The sequence below is a fragment of the Leptonotus elevatus genome, chromosome 20, assembly GCF_054856555.1.
Source record: "Leptonotus elevatus isolate MCC_2025b chromosome 20, RoL_Lele_1.0, whole genome shotgun sequence".
NCBI lineage: Eukaryota > Metazoa > Chordata > Actinopteri > Syngnathiformes > Syngnathidae > Leptonotus > Leptonotus elevatus.
In genome coordinates, this window is record NC_141258.1 from 8,769,691 (window position 1) to 8,782,967 (window position 13,277).

Here is a 13,277-nt window from a genome sequence, read left to right on the forward strand (position 1 = left end):
CCGAAGAAGACGCCACAGTCCTTTTAGTGTACTTGATGACGGCGGCCGCGGGCATTTTTGGGATGTGCAGAGCCCCAAATTAAGATGACAGCCAATGACAAGGCCTGATGCTGAACAGATCACACAGCTTAACAAACCATGTGTGTGTGTATGGTATGACAAGCTCCTGAATGCAATGAATTGTGGTCTGTGGCAGAAGTCTGCATCACGCTTGTCTACAGCTGAGGTGAGCTGTCGCACATGTGTCAAGAGTGACAGCGTGGAAAAACGGCATATGTGAGAAAAACCACAGAAGGCAAGGCAGTGCAAAAATAACATTATTGGCTTTTTGATCTCTAACTCCAATAGTTTATGTTTAATCACATTTTCTAGTCAAGAAAAAATAAATAAATGGAGGGCAACAAAAACAACTTCTAAATCCAGTGTCTGTTTTGTGTAACTAACAATCAAATATAATAACTCAATAAATGACAAAATAAAAGACAAACCAAATATTGGCTGACTGACTAACGAACTAACTAACTAACTAACTAACTAACTAACTAACTAACATAACCTAAATGACAAGCTAACGATGAACACACCAAATCAGCAACTCACATAATCTAATGAGCTGTATAATTAACTAACCAACTAACTAACTAACTAAATAACTAACTAACAATTGACAAACAAGCTGATTAACTAAGTATGATTAAACTAGCTAACTAACGTATTAATCAACTGATGAACTCAGACTAACCTATCTATAAATAGCCCAACTAATTAAACGATAAGCTAACGTACTGTCAGTACATTTGTCAATCAGCTCACGGTACGGTACTGGTGATCTAACTGACAAACGAATTATGTTACTGACAAAGACACTGACAAATTAACAAACTAACTTGCTGATAAAATGAAAAAAATAATACAAACAAACTGACCAACTAACATAGTAACTTATTAACCTACTGTCTTAAGAACAAACAAAGTAACCATATGAGTAAGGGATGAGCTAACAAATGACGAACTAACCGATTTACTCATCGGCTAACTGGCACACTAACAAGCAAAAAAAAAATAAATAAAAATAAAATAAAATAAAAAACACCACCAACAACAAAAAACTAACTGACTAACTAAGTAACTAACTAACTAACTAACTAACAAACGAAGAATACCATGCTAATGTACAAAGAAACTAATTTGCTGAAGAACTGGCAAACAAATAACAACAACTAATTAATGGTCTTAGCAAAGGTAATTAAAAGCTATCGATTGAACAAACCAGAACTAACGTCAGTCAGTGTAGTGCGGATTAATCACAATACTCCCCCTCAAATGGTCGAAGAAGAGAGAAGAGCATTTAATGTGCCTGCATTTGAACAAAACTGAAGCTCTTGCTGCCTGTAGAGGGGAGTATTTTTTTTTTTAAAAATCACTTCATGCTTACTAAAACAGTAACAATGCATTAAGACATTCTATGTCACATCAGCTGCACTGAAAAAAAACAAAAAGGTATAAGAGCGTCATGGACGTTGCTTTTGTGAAACTAAAGCGTAGTCCCATAGTCCCATAGCCAGTGCACATCTTTGTCTAATTGCCCTGCTTTTACTGACAACAACAACACAAAGGCACACTTGTGTGACCCGTTTCTTCTGTTTTTAGCCAAAGATGAACTTTTGCAAACTCTCAGCAGGCGCGTTGAAACTTATATAATCAGACAGCTGTATAATTAATGGCTAAAGCCAAGAGGAATTTATTGGAGCGTAAAGGTCATGCTGAGGGTTGAGGATGTTTTTTTTTTTGCAGGGGGCAAGACAAGAAAAATAAATCCACTAGATCTTATCGCGTATGCATTGTCTTGTGATAGCAGGGAAATCACGCCAGGAATAAACACAGTATGAATTTTTAAGAGCTTATTTCCATTCCCGCCATCCAATGACCTCTGGTAATCTGCAGAGGTGAATATAGACTATTTTCTTCTTCTTCTTTTTTTCGCTAGAAGCTGGAATGTGAGACGCGTTGAGGGAATGGGAGGCACAGGTGTTGAATACGAGTGTATGTATATTTCATTAGAGACCCGCACTTTGAATTGATGTGCTTGCTGCTGTAAATTGCTGCCTGAATTGATGCACCAACAAAAGAAAATGAAGGAAACCATGACTGTGATATCTAAATTTTCCCACAGCAACAAATGAAAAGATGCTAGATCGGGGATGGACAACTTAAATGTTGGAGTGGGCCACAATTTTTTCATCAGTTCCGCACACTTAATTAAGGTTAATTTTCATTTTTCATAATACATTTCTCAATGCATACATTCTAACCCAAAAACAAAGAGTTTGAAGCAAACAACGAAATAATCACTTACAGTGCATAAACAAAATTACCATTCAAGGATGGACACAAAACGGCTTAACAGCAAACCAACATTAAGTGCGAGAACTCATTTTGCGTACATTTCCCCCCACAAAAATCAACTCACTCCAAATATATACTACAAATAATATTGAGGTACTATGTTTGTCCTGCATATCATTCCAAATTTACAAAAATCACAACTAAGCCATGTCTGCCATCTAGTGGTCAGTTGTGATGCTACAACTTAAAACTACAATTTTTTTCCAATATTTTTTTTAAGAATATTGATTCCCGCACCCCCCCCCCCCCCCCCAATTACTCTTTTTAGGGAGGCAAGCCCAAAAGCGGCTCTCAAAAAAACATTACCTACCATGACTAATTTGAAGAGATTGGTTAGTGACTGTAGGTCGGCCATTTCTACAAGGAAACTTCCGTTGATGTTGTTCACAATCAAGCATGGAGTAACAATGAAGGGAACCTGACTAAGAGTTCATAAAACAGTTTCCTGAACTATATGGAAATTGGCCTTAGAAGTGCGGCAATAGTGATGCAGGATCCTTAACATATTGATCTGCGTTTAGTTGAGATGCAACACTCATGTGCTCTGTGGGTGAAGTGGAAGTCTTATGAGCTGCCTTTCCAGCACGAAGGTCTTTCAGGGATACATATTTGCTTTGAAGAAAGAAAGGAATAAGTCAAGTTTGTTGTTATGATTATCTGTGCAGAATCTCACTGCTTTTCAATAAGTCAGCATGTGCTTGAAGTTAATGTCAAAGGTGATATTTCAGTGACGCACAAAAATGCTTCACAATAATTACATATAATCAGTCCGTTTTGTGTGTGCTTTAGACAAACGAACTAACAAACTGGCAAAATCGCACTGATGTAGGAACCAACAAAGTGACTAACTGACAATTGAACCAACTAACGAACTGATTAACAGCACAACAAAAATAACTAGTACAGTTATTACAGTTAGTAATTGTGGCCATGCGGTAAATGACCAGACAAGGAGACAAAGGCAAGTCATATATCTCTTTTACTCTCCGCAATGTGCTGGTGTGTGTTTGCAAGTGACGGTTTTGTTCTTTTTTGCCCTGCTAAGGGACTTTATGCAGAAAGTGATCTCTTCTTGGCAGAGTAGACGTACGTGCAAGCTACAACAAAGACCAAGCGTGTGAATTATTGAATGTCTTTATCTGGCCTTGGTGACACATTTCATAATTTCCAAGACAATTTGCCCGCGCCGTGTGTGTTTTTCAATCACGTTTGATGCCTTCGGGGATTCATTACTGGTCGGGATTTCTCTGCGCTCACAGAGCCGCGTTGAATTTTTTACAAGGCCGCCGCATCTGCGGGTGTTTCCACTACCTTTAAGTCCATGCCGTACGCATTGGCTTGCATGCACGCTATCATATCTATACATAATAAATGCAGTTAACGCAATTATGCTGCACGGCTTTCTTTTGCTTTGCAAATGTTTTCAAATGCATTCAGTCATTGCCATTATTTCAGACGCACTCTCCTTGTCTGCCTTAAGGAATACACTCCTTTTCCACCTTACATTTGTAACCCACTCAAGTTGTACACTTCTCTTGTATTTTTTTTAATCACCTGCAGTAGCAGTTTTTGTCCAGCAGAGAGCAGAAGCAACTAGTGTCTAAGCAGTCAGAGAGGGGGAGAGAGAGAGAGAGAGAGAGAGGAAGTAACGCGACTATTGCAGTCAGTAATGGAGTGCGCAATTGAGAGAGTTACGAAGTGAGAAGCTACGTGATACCAGAAGTGAGAAAAAAACAGTGAAAGTTGAGTTAAAAGTCTTCCAAGCAGGTTAAACGCAAGGTTCGGCCAGACCTGTTTGCCTGGAGTTTTGCAGAAGGCTGTACATTGAATTTGCATTCTCCGGTGAGTTCATTATTTGCCGTGCTAAGCTGCGCTAATGTTGCTAAGCTAAGCTATTATCTTGTAGGAGCCATTTTGTCGGCGTCGTGATAATCATCCTTGATATGTCAATTGGTGTATGTATTAAAATACGGTGAATTTATGATGAGATGTTTATAAGAAAAAAACAATCAAGATTTATGCATACTACTGTGTGGTTTTATGTATTAGTATTGCAAGCTATAATTTAACTGTTAAATTCCCAAATAGTTTGAGGTTAAATCTGTGAATGTAAAAGGCCTATATTTGATAGAGAGTGATAATTCGCTCTGCTTATGCAGGTTGGTTTTTTGAATACCATTTGATGGACAACTCTATTGTGGATGTGTGATTCCGGAGTCGGACAGTGGATTTATGATCGACCTACGTTAGAGTGACAGCGGAACATCTCGCCAACCTTGAGGACATCGGTTGTTCAAATCTTCTCATCGAACAGATAAGAAATTGAAATGTATAACAATATTTTGTTTATTTTCTCAGAGCGCTGAATGTTATTTTGAGTTTACTTTTTGAGGTGATATTTTCAACAAAAGGCTGAAACAGAACATAGACATTTTTGGGAAAGTAAAGTGTGATTGAAAGTTGCGTATTGAATAAATGTTGGCAGTTTGTTATTTCAAAAAAAGTTGAACCAGCCTAATGGTTTCATTTAATCTATATCCTCCTTGAAGAAGTTCCTAGAAGATCACCTGTGTAGATAGTCATCATTACACATTCAAAGTAAAAAACAAATGAACCACTGTTACTATTAAAACAGAAAAATAATTACCTCATTGTAAAAAGGACAAAGCTAAGTTGCGGACTAAGATACTGACTTGATTAGTTGCTAGCTTACTTGCTAGCAACTTACTTGCTAGCCTACTTACTAACAATTTGTCTCCGTCCGTCCGCTCAACCAACAACCAAATAACTAACCAACCAACCAAAACAAACTAAAAACAAAACATTCCAAAGCATCCTTTTTAATATTGAAAAGGCAACTTCAAAGCTATCCTAGCTGCTAGTTCAAGCAAGTATAAGAGTCATGCTCATTCAGAATTGAAGAGCCAGCGCGTCTTTGCTTGGATTGATTGATTCGTGCGGTTCGCGACGGCGCAAGAGCCAATCATTATTGTCGACCCACTGAGTGATGACCTCGTTGCACATTGTCATATGCTATGCATAAATGCATGTGTATTACTTGCAAATGTGACCGTGAAGAATTATTGCCGTTTCCTCCATGCTTTTCCTCTCTCTGTCTTTTATCAAGAGCCGACCCTCACAAGCCATAATCAGTTCCAGCAGAGAGCGTGTTCTAACGGCATGAAGAAACCATAAATAACTAGATATTATCCTCCTCTGGGATGATACGTAATAATTACAACAACACATGAGAGGCACTATTAACGGTTTAATCTCGTAAGCGTTACGCTTCTCATTTACGGATCAAAATGGCCGCCAATCTTTTTTGGGCTGGATTGATTTCTCTAGGAAATAATAACGCGACAAGTCAGGATGTACATCTTGCTCAAAAGTCAACTTGGTCAGCCTTGACCCAAGTGAGGACAAGTTGTAATGCGCAGTGGCCGATTGGCCATGGATGGCGCAGCGGGACAACAAAAAAACGGGAGAGCAACTGAAATCTACAGGTTCACTTTTATTAAAAAGAAACAAAAAACTGGGCTAGGAGTTGGCTAGGAGTCACTGCGCGTTGCAATTATTGTGCCTCCCCGGCGTCAAAAACATTCACTGCTCAAAAACGAAAAAGAACATGCCCACAAAAATGAAGAGGCGCCACCCAGTGGTGTCGTGCGACACTGCGGATTGTTACAAAGTTCGTTCAGTAGCTTTAAGCTTGTTAGTTCCTCAGAAGACTTAAGTGGCAAAGCATTATCATTATAGACAAAAGCTAGCTAATCATCATTAGGCCCGTTCATAAAAATATTAATAATTTCGTTACATGCATTCATTTTTTTTTTCCAACTCATTCAAAGGCTCATCCTTCTCCCAAAAACTCCATTATAGCTTCAGCTTTGTTTCTATATTGTCTTTACATTCTCTATTAGAAGTAGTTAATGTTGGCTGAAGGTCAGTATTATTATTTACTAAGATTGGTTTATTATGAAATTGTCTAACACATTTAGCATCTGTTTAGAGTACATTTAAAATGGAATTCCAAACAAAACCAAAACATTTGTTGCATTAGAGCCAATAACACAAGGTTGTCACTTATTAATCTCCGTCTTTTCAAATTATTCCTGCATTGAGACATCTTAAAGAAACCATTTTTTTCCAACTGCCTCCACAGTCCTTGCAACATTGCAGAGCCAACCTCTATGCCTCGCATTTCTTGTCTGAGTTCTCTCAAGGATGCAAATTCCCGCGAGCCACCAATTAACTTCACATATCCTTTTTAATAACAACTTTATACCTGTAGATGGTTAAAATGACCCTAAAAATCTAATGAATGAAAAATGACAGACTTTCTTAGTCTTTTTGGACAAGGCTTTGTGAGACGTTTTTGTGAGTCTCCTTGAAATTTGAAATAGTGAAACTGACCTTGGGGGTTGAATTTTCTCAAAATTCAAAGGACACCAAGGAAACCATATTTATCCCATCCCACATGTTTTCACTAGGGAAAATGCAGGTTGTAGGTTGATGAAACTCTAAAAGGCATAACATTTTCAGTTTAAAAACGCATGCTATGATTTGCTCTGCATTTTGTCCCTTGGAAAGTATTAGGACATGAAATGTTTCCAGGTAGTACTTGTAGACACAAAACCAAAGTGGACGTTAAAATTGAGTTGCTAACATCTCTTACAAACGTGCGTTAATTCGCACTGACGTTAAGGATAATTGCTAGCGAGCATTCCCCTTTTCTCCTTTAAAGGAAACGTCAGTCATCATTAGCATGCTCATTTGTCCAGTCCGCATGCCATCCGTGACAACGGCTCGCTGACCCTCGCTCTCAGAGCGCCCGCGTGAACCTTTCAAGGCGGGTTATCGCTTATGAAAAATGACTTCTTAAGAAACCCGATGTGACACATTATCTCAATATTAAACGGGAGTCTGAGCGAATAATAAGTTTGCCTTATTAATGGAGGTGTGAGAGGGGCTAAAGGAGCTGTCAAGCCAAGTTAAATGCCGCCGTCAATCGCGGCACTGGTCGCTCACCTTGTGTCGCGTCACACTATTTATAGAAGCATCAGTGTCTCATACCTGATGGCGGGTCATTTTCTTCAAAAATGTTGTCAACGTAAGCCACAAAGTAAAAATGAGTTCGACCAAAAGTAACCTTGGGTGGTGAACTTTAACCCTTGCACACTGCCCGTCAAAGTCTGATCCAGGAGTTTCTTCCATTAGGTGAATATGTAATCCCTTCCCCTTTGAAACGACACAAGAAGCTAACATAAATAATGCTGGTATTCACATCTAGCCGTAACCCTTCTGCAAGTTTAGGTGAAGGGGGTAGCAGTCCAAGTGGTCCACCAACTAAAGAAAGACACTGGGGATTCCCCCAAGCTCTACTCCACAGTCCAGAAATCCAACCTGCAGAGGATACTAATTTCTGTCACTTATATCTGCGATGCAAAAACTATTTTCAGAAAGGAGTCAAATCCATTCATCCATTTACCCCCTCATGCTTAGTTTTGGGCTGGGTCTTCTAGTTGTGCCCCAGCTACAATGACGACACTAAGCTTCGAGATCTACCCAAACAACTCACCAGGGAGACAAAGCATTTTTTCCTACTCAGTCAGGTCAGAGTTCAAGGGCCAATCGGGGATGCAACTCATCAACCAGCTGCAAGGCTGGCAAGAAATGGTCCCTGATTTAACTGCAAACTGTTGTCCCAGCAGAATGTCCTACAGTCATTGTTGGGGAATCCAGGTCCAGAAAGTAAAAACCTTGAATCAGTTTGGCTTTAGCCACACTACTCAGGTGGAGACAAGCTCGTTTATCTGCCAGTTGAGTAGAAGCACCTGTAGCTAAAGCCAATCTGTTTTTACTTTCTGGACCTGGATTCCACAATCCTTGAGGAAACTCATTCCCACACTTGTACCTGACCGATCTCAGAGCTTTTTATCAATAGATAGATTGGAAAGCAGTCAAATCCATTCATCCAGTTGTCCCCACTTGGGTCAGCAGTTAGGGAGGCTCCATGCTAAACCCTCCAGAGGACATTCATTCTTGACAGTTTATCTGATGCAGTAACTATTACAGAGCATGCCATTGATCAATTTAATTTAAGTTAAATCCCATCATTTACTTTTTACCCAGTATAGCGTCTGGGTTAAAAGGACAACAGTCCAAAGGACGCCCAGAGTTCTTTGTCTCTCAGCTCCAAGGTCTACCAGCTTGACACCAGATCCATCCATCCCATCTTTTGCTGTTTAGACAGGTCTGGGAGGCGGAAGTCTTAAGTAAGGATTCCCAGAGTGATCTGTTACTCAGCTATTGGCTAGTCTACATGTTGATCACTAAGGCACCAAAGCATCCTAGAGCTACCTGGGAGCCATTGAGTTCTAGGTCGACCCCGAGGCGTCCCTCTAAACACCTCACCAGGGAGGCGACCAGGAGGCATCCACACTCATTGCCTGAGGCAGCACCTGACCAGCTCCAGACCTTTTTCAAAGGTCACTTGAATCATGCAGTGTACTTGGCTCTAACCTACTGAGGAAATTCATTACAAACACTTGCGTCTGATGTAGAACTTGTGACCAGGGGTCGGAATTTAACATGACCAATATTCAATATTCTATACTTCTAGAACTTAACGTCTTGTGAAGCCAAAATGATAACCACCCACATGTTCACTTGCGTCTACGTTACCATAGAAACTGGCAAGCAAAAGCATTGCTTCCAAAAGTAAATGAAAAAGGATATCCGGGACACTACTCCACATTGAAAATATCTATATAAATTAAGGATCGTCAGAGCTTACACCAAAGCCCATCAGAGACCACTGAATTAGACTCAAAGATAAGAGAAGAATTAGTAGTTCATTTGCAGCAAAATTAATCTGTTCCCAGCACCAATCAAAAGCCATCAGCAGTGTCATTGTCACCGCTATCTCGCCTCCCCAGATAGTCGTGGGTCACTCCGGAGGAGAGGATTTTTAATTTGGTCACAATGATGGCGGGATCGCGAGCGACGACACACAATGGGAGTCTTTGTAACGGCAAGAGGCTCGTTCGCAAAATGGCAAGCTATCGTCTTGGGAAAAACTCAGACGGCAGTGAGCGGGCGCCGCGGTCGTCTTTTCACGCCAGCGAAGGCCACACAACAGCGCGAGTGTAATTGGAGCAGCCGTCGTTTGATAGCCAGAATTTAATCGCGGATCATTAATGCGCTGCCATTTAAAATGCCTCAGCATCATCGGAATATAGAGAAGGTGACATTTAAAAAGCCCCCAGTTCTCCGACTGATGCCAAACATTTTGCAAGTCGCTGCAAATCAATTCACTGATGAGTTGCCTTGAGATATGAACAGCACAATTACAACGCAATGGGTGCGTGGGGGGAATTGGCCGCAAATTAATATACACTTTGGCAAGGTTACAAAGGAACACCGCTGGCTGCTGTTTTCCTTGATTGACATTCTTTGCAGCTTGTCACGTCGAGAGCTGAGACCTCTCACCTACATTTAACAAAACATTCAGCCTTGCCTCATACATAACAACCACACCTATTGTGTCTGTACGGCAGAAAACAAAGCTGGCTATAAAGACGGCAATTTCATTCCCTGACACGCTTTCTGCCTCTCAATGTCAACATCGCTCCTGCTGCGGACTGAATCAGGAAATGATGTACATACAGTACACCTGAGGGATATTGCATACATTCATTTGAAATAATGCGTTTGAGAGATTAAAAAGATGGCGTGCGCAAACATCTCCTAGGACGCTGGCTTAGCTGAAGAAAAACAAGGATGCCGCTTGTCTTTCTTTGACAGTGCTCGTGGTGTGTGATTAGATCAACTGTAATGAAAGAAAAACAAAGGAAGAAGCACCAGACAAACCCCAAAGGTGACCCGAGTAGTCATGAATTGGACTTTGGAAAGAATTGACTAAATGAAAAATTTTCAGCAGGTTTAAGTGCAACACTAGAACTAGAACCACCTAATTAGAGGCTACCCTAATCCAGATTCCAATGTTTAAACCACACTTCCTGATTTAGCCTCCAGAAATTGGAATTCCAAGACTGGAATTTGGAACCGGACCTTCCAAATTTTAGTGTCCGGACCCTGAATACAGTGAGTGTTCATTAACTATGTATCCCCAATGAGAAAACCCTACCCCTAATCCTAACCCTTAACCCTAACCCCCAACCATAACGAAAAACCTCAACCATGACCATAGGCTATTTTGACCAAGCACACTATCTGTATCTAACCTTAGAGGCACTATTATGCACTGCACTTACTTAAGTTCAGGTTTTGTGGACTATTAAAAAGTGTTTTAATGGTTTGTTGAGTTTTACAACATACTTGTGATGCCCTTTTTCTTGAAGTTTCAAATTATGAAATTATAATTGTAGTAATCATTTTCCAAAAAATAAAAACTGATTTTAAAAAAACGTATCAAATTGCGACAAGCGGTACCAAAAAAATTGATGGTTGAAGCAGGCCAACTCTTGAATCATCTGGCAACATGCAGCCCTCACATGTCCATTTATTTTCCTCGAGAGAGGCACTTGAGACAAAAACAAGGCAAAGAGACAACACTTCATCCCCACAAGGACGACTCTCCAGAGTCTTTAAGAACTCAGGAGAAGTCCAAATTTGGAACCGCAAACAAATCAGCACTGACCTTTTTACTTGGCGTACAGTGACAATGTTTACGACCCGCTCGCATGCAAATCAACTGGGCTGTGCAAATCCGTTACTTTCTATTACCTGCAAACTTTTTCCCCTCGTCAATTATGCTGATTTGTCAGTGCTGCTCGAGTTCTCCCTATTAGCGTTCCGCGGCGGCAAACAAAAAGCATTAAGATTAATTCCAAGCACCTGCCACAGAAGAGGGCGAGCCTTCATCGTGTAGGGTCGAGGATTAAAGCAGAATTGATGGCGTACGTGAACGGTGAAATAACTACATACACGGCCACAGTTCACAATGCTGCGATTTACCACGCTGAGTTACCACGGCAAACCTCTGAACGTGCTTTAATTAGCAAGCATTTAACGCCGTTTTTCACATTTAGTAGGGGTGGTGATGAATTGCATAATTAAAGTGCCCACTGTGTAAATCAACGACGGGGACAGGAGCGGAGAAGCTAATTAAACATGCGGCATTGTTCCAGCGTTTTAGGACACCTGTTGAATGTATGGATGACGACGGAAGCATTAGCATGCTAATAGCGCTGGATGCGTGCAATGAATGTATTTCTCCATTATTACATTTGGAAGTAAAACAAAGGTGAATTCAGTTTGAAAGTCATCGTTTAAAATGTTTAATATGGTAAAACTTCATGTGGCATTATCACGTGGCAGAACAACTTTACCAATATTTGAATGACTATCACTATGTCCGAACGACTTTGCAGTACGTTCAAACGAGATAGCCCAGTCATAACTTACTCCACATTGGCAGTACTAAGTGCCACGGAAATTTGTTATTCGTGGTCTGTGGCCCAGTCCACTCTATGTGAGATATAACTGGCACAAATAGCCATGAGCCACATGCTGTTTCACCAAGTAGATATCACAACCCGCTCAGGTTTTGATTTTGTTCTCGATTCCAACTAGGATTGGATTGCGAGACTTCAGGGCTGCAATGGTTGGTAACGATGGCGATAATTTTTTGCAATTGAGGGGGCGGCGCAGACGGACAGACAACAATCACACAGCAGCTGCGTTCTATTCAGCCTGAGAGTTTGTCATTGTGGCGGATGGATACAATCAGCAGAGCGTGCCGAAACAGTCTGGGAAAACATGATAAAGATTAGATAAAGAATAATAAAAACACTATGCTAACCTCTAGGAAATGAAAATAGCATTTCTTTTACATACAAAAAAAAGTTGTATTAAAATTTGAAAAAATAAATTTGAAATGAAAAGAAAATTGAAAATAACATGTAAGGACACTTTAGAAAGCATACAATAGAAATAAAAGGAAAATTCTAATAGGAAAAAAGAGGATATTCAAAATGAACATTGCAATAAAAAAAAGGAAAATGGAAAAAAGGTAATAACAAGTAACAATTCTCTAAATGAAAACAACTGAAAAAGGAACATCTGGATTTAAATAAGCAAATCAACAATAAAAAAACAATAAAATAAAAAATAGATATATTTTTTATTTTTTTAACAAAAAATCAATAATTAAAAATACAACAAATAAAAATAAAACTGATATTTAATTGAGATAAATCATAAAAAGAACATTTAAGTTAAACAGGAAAATTTGAATTAAGAAATGGAACATTTCCAAAATCAAATAAAAATGAGAAGTTACTGCAATTAAATAAATACAAATGTTTGATTTTGAAAAAAGAAAAAAAAGTTGAAAGACAAGCAGATGAAATGAACATTTTACAAAGACAAGGCTCCCTTACTTCAAACATCATCATCCACAACTTTTTACACTTACTCTTTTATTTTTCTACCAGTCACCCATTAACTGGTCAATGGACCAATTCAATTCAATTCATCCCACATTGTGAACTGAGAAATAGTCCAGAGAAGACGGAAAATAGATGGGACACACTTGTCTGACATGTTTTTTTAAAAATATTTTCTGACAGTGGTTCTGAAGTGCCCTGGACCAGATTGTTACTGATTGCCTTGAGGCCGTTGCAGACATTTTCGCTTAGCAATGCGCTGCCGATGTCGCACACGAATCACTCCACTAAACAGACTTTGACGCCTAATGTCCCGTTCCCTCTAAACGACCCGCCGTCTGTTTTACATGCTGCCGCAGCGCAACTAAACACCTGCTGATCCCTCAAAAAGGACGCCCACTGCGAGAGCACGGCTCGCCTTTCCTTATCTGCTCTCCACTGAGAGGCCCAGCACGT

At 39.9% G+C, this 13,277-nt stretch overlaps 1 protein-coding gene across 5 annotated transcripts in view; it reads left to right on the forward strand.

Annotated features, from left to right (window-relative positions):
- Positions 1 to 4,086: 4,086 nt before the first annotated feature.
- Positions 4,087 to 13,277, forward strand: part of sdk2b (sidekick cell adhesion molecule 2b) — a 310,938-nt gene continuing 301,747 nt past the window's right edge. For all 5 annotated transcript variants that reach the window (XM_086064326.1, XM_086064325.1, XM_086064327.1 and 2 more), the window contains exons 1-2: positions 4,087 to 4,248; positions 4,566 to 4,735. The gene's annotated coding sequence lies outside the window, so the exon portion shown is untranslated. The remainder of the gene's footprint in view (positions 4,249 to 4,565; positions 4,736 to 13,277) is intronic.